This window comes from Gossypium arboreum, chromosome 11 (genome assembly GCF_025698485.1).
Source record: "Gossypium arboreum isolate Shixiya-1 chromosome 11, ASM2569848v2, whole genome shotgun sequence".
In the NCBI taxonomy this organism is placed as follows: Eukaryota; Viridiplantae; Streptophyta; class Magnoliopsida; order Malvales; family Malvaceae; genus Gossypium; species Gossypium arboreum.
In genome coordinates this window covers 123,559,877-123,570,308 of record NC_069080.1, presented here as the reverse complement: position 1 = coordinate 123,570,308, position 10,432 = coordinate 123,559,877, and positions in this window count along the sequence as shown.

Here is a 10,432-nt window from a genome sequence, read left to right as displayed (position 1 = left end):
TAATTTGTTGGAATTTCTATAGTTTTTCTCAGTTCATATTTGTTGTGGTCACTAACCAAGTTTGTTTGTCTTTATTTTTATCTTTTTCATCATGCATCATATGCATTATATTAGGAAGGTGTTGACTAGAGTTTGGTTGCCAAAAACGGGTTTCTAATGGAAGAGTCAATTATACAAACAATCGAGAAGAATGCCGTGGTTTGGGACTGGTCTCTAAAAACTCAGAAAGAAAAAGGGGATAGTCTAGTGGAGAGATGTATTGCCAGTCTACCCGAGCACGTAACCGTGAATGTTCGCCAGAATAACCTTGAAGATTTGGTTCGGGTTTGGAATCAGTGGGACTCAGACACTAGGGGTATCTTCACTAAAAGATATGGGGACATAGCCAACTTGATTGCTGTCAACGTTGACGAACGATTGATTCAAACCATGGTCAGATTCTGGGATCCAACTTACCAGTGTTTCACCTTCAATCGAGAAGATATGACTCCGACTATAGAGGAGTACGTTGGTTTGCTTCGTGTTGAAAATGTGCAATTCTATAAAGTATATATGAATGAGTCTAAGCCGACGACCTTCAAGAAAAAAGTTAGTGAGATTGACAGACATGACTGACGCATGGGCCGAAAAATAAATAAAGAAGAAAAATGAAACCATTTGCATCCCATGGTCTTCCCTACGAGATCTGGTTCTGAACCATCCCGACATGTTGAAAAGGGTAAATCTATTTACTTTGGTCGTTTACGGTTTGATCATCTTCTCGAAAGTCCTTGGACACATAGAAGTTGCGGTGGTGGATTTCTTCGAAAGATTAAAACAAGGAATCAACCTTGTCCCGACTATCTTGGCCGAGACCTTCAGATCCTTAAACAGTTGTAGGAAAATGGGGAAAGGACGCTTTATCGGATGCTCGCAGTTACTAAATGTCTGGATTTTGAGCCATTTCTGAAAAGTAGAGCGCACACCGTACTACATGTTTTCAAAAACCTTCGCCCCGTTGGAAGCCTATCTTGAGAGAGAATGGCCAAAGGATGTCACCGAAGAACATTGGGTTTCAGTTTTTCAGAACTTTCGAGCTGAAGATGTAACCTGGAGAGCACCGTGGATCCGCCCTTCGGTTCTGTTATACAAGGTTGGAAATCAAGATTGGGTACCACTACTCGGGCTATGGGGAGGAATTGGATACGCTCCGTTAATGGTCCAGAGGCAATTTTCTTCACGACAATTCATACCCGCCACTGGAGGATTAGCGCAGTCCGAGTTTTCTTTTGCGGGTGAAGGTTATATGAAGAGGGTCCGAAACGCTGAAAAATCTTGGAAGGAAGTTCATTTGATGGAGTTAGCCCTGTATGCTGATACTCTCACTCAAGATTACGACGTATGGAGAATGCAACTGATGAATAGCTAGCGAGTTTCGTCAATGAATTACGCCTTTCAGAATCCCTTCTTGAAGGAAATGCTGTCCGAGTTAGAAGTGGCAAGACAAGAGTTTGAACGCAAAAAGACCAAGATGTCAAGGGACCTCAGTGCTCTTCAAGAAGAAAATTACCAGTTAAAGATTGACGTTCAGATTGAAAGGTCTAAAATCGAGAAAGTGAAAAAAGAAGTTGAGGTCGTAAAAAATGACTTAAGGGACCTCCATCTGGAAAATAAAAAGTTAAGAGGCACAATAAAAAATAGTGGGCTGGGCAAGTCGTCGGCAGAATGGAAAGAAGAAATAAGCAACATTAAAGGTGGGATGGAATTTTGGAAAGGAAAAGCGAAGAAAGAGGAGGAAAAGGCTGCTCGGGCTATGATAGAACTAAGGAGGAAGAACACCGAATATGAAACTGTGTCTGCTGAACTTACGATTAGTTAGTCTGAACGCCGAGAGTTAAAAAAGAGGATACGAGATTTAGAAGACATGCTGCAAGATCGTCAACAACAGCTAGATACTCTCTTGGAGGCTTTGGAAGAAAAGAATAGTCAATATGATAGAGACATTCGTGCTTACGAAGAGGGCCTCCAAGAAAAAGAAATGCAACTTAGCTATTTGATCAATGAAATTCGTGGGGTAGCCATGCACGTTTAATTCACTGTTTCCATTGCATGTTTAATTCTAGTATTATGTTTAATATCGCATATATCTTTATTATTTTTAATATTATTTTCACACTTGTACATATTTGCTTCAATATACTTCTAGATCATCTTTTATTTTTATTCATTAATTTGCTTTGCATTATTTAATATTAGTACATATATTTTATTATCATTATATATACTTTTTTTATTAGTATTTTTCTCATATATCATTATATTATTTATTATACCTATTATTTTCATTATTATCACTTATTATTTTATTTTATTTTAATATTATTATGTATATATTTTTCATATATGTTATGTACATACATTTTCAATATTTATTTTATATATGTATATGTATATATATATTATGTATATATTTTAACATTACAAGTTATATTTATATTATCTTAAGTATATACTTCAAACACTATATATAGTATATTTCTAATACTATTACTATTTATATATATATATTTTATGTACATATTCTTAATATCATTATTATGTATATACATTCATTGTTTCCATTGCATGTTTAATTCTAGTTTACGTTTAATATCGCATATATCTTTATTATTTTTAATATTATTGTCACACTTGTATTTGCTTTGTATCCTATAGAAATGTGCTAATTTATTTGTAAATTTTTCATTCATTCAAGAATATACCTTTAATTACAACTTTTCATAATGTTGTATATCGTGTTTAGGTTCCTATACAAATTGAAGTCTTATTGTCGTAATAAGCGTTATCCAGAAGAATCAATTACTAAAGGTTACTTGGTAGAGGAGTGTATGACTTTCTGCTCTAGATATTTAGAAGATGTTGAAACAAAACTGAATAGACCAAGTAGAAATGCTGGGCTCATTAATCATAACTTAGTTGAAACTTATCTATTTCGAAGTTATGGACAACCAATCTGTAAAGTTGAAATTGCACACTTAGATGATAGATCTTGGGTACAAGCACATTGATATGTTCTTTTTCACCATGATTCAATTGAACCATTATGCAAGTAAGTTCTAGAATTTGATAAATATTCATCTTTTTCATTTGTTTATCTTCTAACCAAGTAATCCATTTTTTAACATAGTGAGTACAAACAAGTCTTGAGATCTCGTTCAAGCTCCTAAAGATTGCAACATCGAGAGATTCATAAGTTATTCACAAAATCTTTTCATGAATGGTTAGGGCAGACGGTATGCAACTGAAGCTTTCATTGACAAATAATAATGTTTTCATATAACATTATAATTAATCAATTTACTTTCAATTCAATAGGTTTGGAGTGGAAATGACGTTAATGAAGAAGTTAAATGGCTTTCCCAAGGTTCGAATAGAGTAGTAAAAAGATATACCGCCTTCCTCATAAATGGATTCAGGTTTCATACAAAATCTCGTGAAAGATTGAGGAGGACTTAAAATTGCAAAACAATTGTTAGTTTTTCAATAACAAGTTATGCTAGTGCTAGGGATAGTAATCTTGTTGAGGGAAATGTGGAGTATTACAGACTTTTTATGAACATTATTGAGTTGGATTAGTATGGCAAACGGAAGGTTGTCTTATTTCGATGTAATGGGCTGATGTTAATACTGCTCGCGAAATTAACAAATATCAATTTGGTTTTACAATGGTGAACTTCTCTCTATCAATTCACACTGGAAAACAATTGATAGATGAGACGTATGTATTTTCTTTTTTAGTCAAACAAGTTTTTACTCGAAAGATCCAACTGATGAAGGTTGGTACGTTGTACTCCGTAATACCGCTAGAGACTTGTTTGACATGGGTAATGGAAGTAGAGATGAAATCAACGAAAGATCAAAAAATTTGCCTTTTCCAGAACAAAACTTAAATGAAACTATCCCTATGGGTTCGCCAGGATGTGGATGAAGATATTTACAAATCATGATGTAGTAAGATTTTACGATTTTTTAATTATATGTAATATTATAATTTAAATCTTGATCTTGATAAATATTTCAATTATTTTCTATGTACTATTATTGTTGTAATTAGTTACTAGTATTTCAACTATTTTATGTGTATTGCAGATAATATGCCTAGAAGAAGATTGCGAGATCTAAGTATTATTCAAAATCTTCCAAATTCAGAAGAAACAAATAGTGATCAACAAACTGCTATTGGATCTTCAAATGTTCCGAATACAGTTGACGAACCTGTTGTAGCGACGTAAAAATTTTGCTTTGGTCGCTAATGGAGGTGACTTATTGGAAATTTAAAAATTTATTAAAAAGGGGGAGTCGCCACCGATCTTTTTCTAGGTGTGATCGGACACCTAATAAATCATCTTTTTTTTTGAAAGAAGATTGATTCTTGAATAAAAATGAAGGCAGAGTTTAGGTCTACGTTAAAAGCCAGAGAAAAAATAGGGTTCGGGAGTCGATTACGTGCGAGGAAGGTATTAGCACCCTCGCGACGCCCAAAATTGGTATCTTGTTAAACACATGTTGTCTTGATTTTCAAAAATACGAGTTCAATGTAACATTTAAATGTAATCCAATTGAAAGAAACGAGAAATCTTATATTTTGGTTTTTAGGACATCTCGTTTTTAACACGAGCCGACGAATTTCACCCAACATAGCAATGAAATCGATGCCTTAATGTTAAAATGGCACGTTGCCTCGTTTATTAGAAAATGTTTTTTTAAAAATAATAATGATAAAAAAATTGATGATATTATTGTATCAAAAATTCATAAATAAGTAAATGATGCTAGTAATGATATGATTAATGAAAAAGTATTGAACTAAAATATTAGGATATTAGAACAATAATATTTAAAATAAAAAGGAAAGTAGCAAAAATAATGTACATAATAAAAATAAAAATAAAAAATATATATTTACAACAATAATATGATAATAAGTATATAAAAATGTCTACATGTATGTATATGTAAATAATAATAACATTAAAATAAATAATAGTAGTGAAAATAATAAGTATAATATGGTAATGAAAGTATTTATAGAACATATGTACAAATATAATATTGAAAATATATAAACATAAGATAAAGTTAAAAATGTATAGATAGTAATGTTTAAATATACATAGTATATACGTATATTAGAAGTAAAAAGAGCTGTTAATACACTACATAAATACTTACATTTATATATACACATATAAATATTAAGGGATAATTAATACTAATACTAATAATAGTAAAATACTAATAATAATAATGATAATAATAATAGTAGAAAATAAAATAATAATAATAATAGTAATATTAATAGTGGTAAATATAATAATAGAATACGAAAGGTAAATATGATGTAATAATATTAAAATAAATAAATAATGCTGATGAGTATATCGAAAATAATAAATAAAATAGTAGATATAATGGCAAAAATATGATATCAACAATAATACTAGTATAATATAATAACAATAATATAAAATAACAATAGTAATAATAATACTAATATGATAAAGATAATATAAGTAAGTGTTAAAATATCTATATATATATATATATATATAGTAGAAAATAATAGCCAGTATAATAATAATATATATAATATTTACCAATATTTAAAATTAAATAAAGTAGCAAAAATAATATAAAACTAAAAAAAAAGGACTAAAATCGAAGTGAAAACGAAGTTTTGGGGCAAAATAAAAGTAAAAAAAGGAAGAAGGGCCCATTTGCATTCGCGCTGAAAATATCAGGGGGTGAATGAGCAAATTTCCCAGGCATTTAAAACGCACAGCATTGAACGGGGTTAAGTTACGAAACGCTATAAACTTTAGGGCCAATTTATAAATAAATATGAACTGAATTGTAAAACGCTTAAAAAGCGGAAGGTTCATTCGCGCAATTAGACCCTCCAGCAAAAACACGCGGATCCTAGTCCCAATGGGTCGGGTAATCGGGCTACCCCAAAACGATGTCGTTTTGGGCGCGTTTGGGGGTCTTTCAAAACGGCCAATGGGTCGGGTAATCGGGCTACCCCAAAACGATGTCGTTTTGGGCGCGTTTGGGGGTCTTTCAAAACGGCGCCGTTTTCTTTGTTTATAAAATCAAATTTTTTTTTTGTTTTCATAGTTACACTGTTTTAAAAAAAAAAGAAAGGAGAATGCTCCTTTTCTCTCTGGGCAAACCCAGAACTCGGCCAGGAGGGCCACCGCACACCACCACCGGCGCCATCGTCGGCCACCGTACGCGGTGGCCAGAAGTTCAAAAGGTAAAATTTTTCTCTTTTTTTTAAAAATATGTATATATGTATAACTAGAGAGCAAAAAGAGGAAAAAAAATTAATCTGGTTGAAAAACTAAAAAATCACCTTGAGTTTCTGACTTTTTTCGGTATTTTGATATTTTAGTTTGGTTTGTTCTTCTGTTTTTGATGTTGTGAAGATCTCTACCTTTTTGTTTTCAATGTCTAGGTTTATTTCAATAGAAAGAAAAAAGAAAAATCCCCTTCTCTAGTTTCGGTTTTGACTTTTTAAACCCAAGTTACAAACTGTTTTTTTCTTTCTCTCTGTCTTGCTTGTTTGCTTTGTCTTTGCAGGGTATGGCCGGTAGAGCAGGTGGCGGTGGGTGGTGGCAGAGGCGTCAGAGGAGTTGGTGGTGGCGGCTTGACTTATGAAGATTAGGGTTTCTTTCTTTTTTGTTTTGTTTTTTCTGATGTTGGGCTAGGTCTAGGTTTAGTTGGGTGTTGGGCTTGTGGTATTTGGGCTAGGTTTAGTTGTAATATATTTGGGCTGACGGGTTGGGGTTTTGGTTTGTAAGGGTTTGAGGTTAATTTTTTTGGGGTTATTTGGGTTATGGGTTTAATTGTAATGGGTTTGTGGGTTAGTGACAAATTTTGGGCTTCTACAGCTGTAGAAATTCAAAGTAATGTTAAACTTTAATTTACATGCATGTTGACTTTTATTATTGATTTTTGTTTCAAATTCTTATATTATCATATACCATTTTTTTAGTTGAAAGTGGCAGGAGGTGCAAAACTCGAAGACGTACGTTGTTAAAGGATTTATATGATTTAAATTTTGTGAAGCGTGTCAAAGTATCTAGAAACAATCATGGTCAACCTATTGGATCAAAAGCTCGACTTTTAACAGGATACTTGGGCATTATAGCATGAAATGCCAATCTGTTGCCAATCAACTACAAGTCATGGCATCATATGCCTGATAGTAACAAAAATCAAGCTGTTGATAATATTAAGGTAATGTGAATGTAATTTATAATACTTTATTTTAAGTTTCATTTATATTTACTTTCTAAACTTGTCTTATTTGCAGGAGAGATTTGCTTTAGAGGTCTTGGATAATTATGTGAACAAAGCATTAGGAAAGAAATGGAGAGACCATAAAAGTACTTTAAAGAAGGAATATTTTAAGAAAAATATAAGCCTCGAAGAGAAATTGCGAAATGTCCAGCTAGGAATGCTGAGGTACCAATGGGAAGATGCAGTTAGATTTTGGAATTCAAAGAAATGAGAGGTATTACGTACTTCCAAACTCTTATAATTATTTCAGTTTATAATATTTACTATATACATAATAATAATTTCATAATGTAGGATCGTAAGTGAGTTGGAACTACAAGTAGGCAAAAACAAAAATTTACGCACACAGCTGGGTCAAAAAGTTTTGCTTGTCTAGTTGATGATGAGGTATTTTTTAATTTATTAATTGTGTCAAATATTAATTACTTTCTACTAAATAATATTTTTCCTATGTAGGAATTGTCGTTTGGTCAAACAGTTGGATGCCTTCAGCTTTTTGACACTACACATAGAAAGAAAGATGGATCTCCTATGACTACAGAAGCTGCAAAAATTATTGTATATTTACTTAATAAAATTTGAATTATTTTAAATATTTATCAAATTAACTGTAATGGTTTAATTCATCATTTGTAATGCAAATAATGCCAAGTTATGCTACATTTGTTTGATTATATATTTCGTTTCTAACTCATTGATTGATTTATTAAGAGAAACTAAAGGATAAAAGGGCTGAGTATGAAGCGATCACTTCAAGTGATAGTCCTGATCATCCGGACGACATTGATAACTGAATTATTACTAAAGTTTTGGGTCCTGAAAGGTATGGTCGGGTTTGATTTCAAGGATCTTTTGTTAACCCAACCCAATATTCTGAATCCAACTCGCAGCAATACATGCCTTCGGCGAATCAGGCTCAAGCTGAAGTTCAGAGGTTAAGAGACTAGATGGCTCAAAAGCAATCGAGCACAGTTCAGCAAATTGCTCAACTTAAAGCGGAGGCAGCATCAAGAGAAACAGAGGTTCAAAGAAAATATGATGAACTCCAGCTACAACTTAAAGTGGAGGCAACAACGAGGGAAGCAGAGATAATAAGAAAATCTGACGAACTCCAGCTACAGTTGCAAGATATGATGCAGATGTTTCAGCAGAATCAGTCGCAGAATCCACCATCTTAGACTTGTGTTTTTTTTATTGTAAGAATATCTTAGCACTATAACTTTTGAATAAATTTTATTATTTCATTTATTAATTTAGATCATATACATATTTCTTTCGTGATAGTATCATTTAGACTTGAAGTTTTTGGTTGGTTTTGAAGTTATAGAAAAATATGTTGAAAATTTGGGTTCTATATAAAATAAAATGGATTGGTAAAATCTGTTAATGTTAGTGGCATTTTTTCCTACAAACGCCACTATAGAACGTGATCTTTAGCGGCGCTTTTCCTACAAACGCTGCTATAGAACATGATCTTTAGCAATGCTTCTCCAACAAACGCCGCTATAGAACATGGTATTTAGCGACGCTTCGCCTACAAACACTACTAAAGAACATGATCTTTAGCGACGTTTTGTTCTTTAGTGGTGTTTGTAGTAAAAGCGCTGCAAAAGACCATGTTCTATAGTGGCGTTTGTATGAGAAATGACGCTAAAGATCATGTTCTATAGCGGCGTTTTCCCACATAAATGCCGTAAAATTTAGCGGCGTTATCTATAGCGGCATTTTTGCAATGCTTTGATTGTTTTAGCGACGCTTAAAGGCTGCTAAAAACCTATTTTGCTATAGTGAACCCAAGTTCGAGGATTAGAAACGGATAAGTAGAAAAAAAAAGTAAGAGGGCTGCAAAAAAAAAATTCTAATTAAAAAAAATGCATTAAAAGAGAAGAAAGAATCATGAGAGGGAAAGAGTAAAAAAATGAAAAGCTTTAATTTAATTAAAGAACAATTATCTCATATAGTCTGCGGAAATTTTTAGATTCCACAAGCACTACAAACAAGCTGTCATATATTACAGCTTAAAAAGCGTCGCCAAAAATAAAATTTTTGTTGATATAGGCCCCAAAACCTATAGTGACGGTCAAAAATGTTATTCCAACAAAAAGTAGTCGTTAACGCATGTAATGTCAGTATAGACTTTTGCTGAAGGAAAATGCAATCATCAAAATAGATCTCAAGACCTATATAGAAGGTTGATCATTGTTAAAGTGGTAACTGTTGCTATAGGTATTGTCTGCAAACTGCAATAGTGATAATTGGACCATTGATAAAAGTACATATAAGCGAAACTCCAATATCCTTGAATTTATAGCAACAATTGGATCGTTAGTAAAAGTTCTAATGAATGAAAATCCAATTATATCCCAAAAACTGTTGGTAAAAGGTCATATAATACAAGTATACTTACAATTAGAATGGACCATCAGCGTCCAATTGCTAATATTTTAATTTATTTACAATCTTAGTTAAATATTGTACAAAAAAATATAGCTCAAACATAATCTTAAAAGCAATGCAAATAAAATCCAACAAAACCAAATATATAATCCAAACATAAATCAAATAAATAGTAATCATCAACCAAACAAAAAATATAGTCATCTTTCATATATTCTTAAGGAGTAGGAGCTGTATAAAATTGAAAAATGTGCCTTTATTAAAAGCAATCGAATAATGAATTATAGACATGCAAAGTAGTCATAAAATGAATAACACCTTGATTGTGTCCCAAATTCATCGTCGTCCTCCATTTCCAAATGGAGCTATTCTGGAAAAACAAAAGCAACTGTGATATTTGCATTTTGTAGCTCAATTAATACGTATCATATATTTCAGCTAAGGCTCAATAACCTCTATAGGATTCTTTGATAGAAATTAATCATCGATAAAATAAAGCATTAGTATACAACAATTTATTTGTAATGAAGCAAGTTGAAGGTGTTACACATGTCCTATATAGTATCCTAAAAAATTAAAAAAGAAAAAGAGCTCGTCAGAATCTGAATTTTATTGTTGAAAACTGGGTTCGAATGAATGTTTCGACGTCAGAGTTCTTTGGTGAGAAAAACGGAGATGGATATGTTTTCAA